Source organism: Accipiter gentilis, chromosome 5 (assembly GCF_929443795.1).
Source record: "Accipiter gentilis chromosome 5, bAccGen1.1, whole genome shotgun sequence".
Lineage (NCBI taxonomy): Eukaryota > Metazoa > Chordata > Aves > Accipitriformes > Accipitridae > Astur > Astur gentilis.
In genome coordinates this window covers 30,062,629-30,064,671 of record NC_064884.1, presented here as the reverse complement: position 1 = coordinate 30,064,671, position 2,043 = coordinate 30,062,629, and positions in this window count along the sequence as shown.

Sequence of the window (2,043 nt, the reverse complement as noted above, 5' to 3'; positions counted from 1 at the left end):
AATATGCCCCTGCTATTAAAGAAATAGACAAATTACAGAAAACTTCTGTCAGCTTAATCCCGATGGCTAAAATAGGCCATTTGCCGAAATGGGATTGTTTTCTGGCCTATCAGGTTCGAAACCTCTAGAAATTCCGCAGCCACCAGCCCAGACTCTCGCAGTGTTGATTCAGCTCTTCATCCTTAATTGAGTTTCAGGCATGTAACTCTCCGGAGATTTTTGAATGACAGCTACTCTGCTCTGCATGTATGTTAGGTGACCTGAATTTTCTAAAATGATGAGCGTGGTTTAAGTCAGCAGATGCTGTAGGTGATAAAACTCACAGCAAAAGCCCCTGAGACTTTTTTGCCAGAGTGGGCAGTGAACCAAATTAAACAAGCATTTCTAGTTTGTTATCATTTGCCACCTTCTACAGCAAAGACACTGTTACTGACCTTGGGGCTGGTGGTACTGTGGAGGCTCCCTTGGTAAGCAGGAGAATGGTGGAGCAGCCTGCCCATCACTGTTCCTCACACAGTCATCTGCCATACTGATCTCTTTTCAACACCATTTTCCTATTTCTCTTTTTGCTTCTAAGCAACATAGAAGTATGGAGAGAGCTCATGTATTATGAAGTACTAGCCTACAGGCTAGTTTTAGGAACACACATGGCCTCCATTATTCCTATAACTCAATGTGACCAGAAAGTTGGTGAAGAATCAGTGTAAATGAAACACTGAGGCCAGCTGAAAAGTGACTTGAAACAGCTTGAAACCCACTGCAGCTGTGCTACATTACCCAATTTGAATAGCAGTGTTGCAAACATCCCCTTATTTTAGCGTAACTTTTTGCACAGGAGAAGTTGATAATGAAAATAAACTTCCTCTTCCATGGTTTATTCTTACACTCCCTTGATGCAGAAAGAGCATAAGCAATTTTTTTAAATAAAAGAGAAAGCAATTAGAGAGCCACTGGACCCACCAACTTTTCTTGTGCCAGTGTCTATTTCCAGTATTTAAGCCTTGAAACTTCATTTTTTGATATATATTGTTTGTTGTTGGGTTTTGCTTGATTTTGTTTGCTCAGTTGCAATAACTGCATACGTTATGGTATCTAGCTGGTGTATTGGTGTACTAGGTACTTTTCACCTCTATTTGTTCAGGGTTTTGTTGTGGTTTCCAGTAACTTTTTGCCAAATATTTTCATAAAGAGAAAAAATGAACCATTAATCACAAAACCAGCAGAACATTTACCAAGTGAAAAGATCTGCACAGTGCAATAAAGAAAATCCAAGATCTCCCACGTTTTTCATGTGATTGAGACTTGATTTACATTATCCTTGCACTCTTCTACACCTTTATCTAGAGAAAACCTATTTCCAGCCAAAAGCACAGAATAAAGCTTGGAAGAAGATGATCTATGAATTCCTCTCTCTTTGGAAGATGTTTTATGTTCAGCCTTATACCTCAACATGGATTTACTTGATCACTCTCTACGTGCCCTCTAAGTGTGATTCCACTGTAAAGATTTCTGTCTGTATATTTCACTATGCTAGGATTTTTTGAAGAGCATCATCTGGTATGTCCATATAACTGAATACCTCCAGATTTAATTCATCCTATCTGTCATAAGGGAATTTTTTTTCTAGTACAGTTACACTGATCCAATGGCTAACCATCACCAGAAGGGACAGCTCTCTTGTGCCTGGACTAGCACTTGTCTAACTCTGAGAGCTCTAAAGTGCTAGAAAACCACTCATTTTTCTTCCAGTTTCTCCTGAACTGTGTTCTCATGCAGCCACTGTGCTGATGGGAGGTAAGCAAGGGTAGAGCAGCTCTTTTCAGACGCAGCCAGCAGGTAGGTCAGGTCAGATGCTCTGTACAATTTCAGGAGGAACAGCCATTCATTCAGTAGAGTGCAAATCACCCTCTGATCAGTCCTGTCTTTCTCCATTGACTGTGCAGGGAACTTGGGATGATTGATTCAGGTGAGTTACTTAATCCAGATAAAGACAAATGACCTGAATCCCACCTTAGAAACTAAAGGTAAGCAACCTTAAGGACA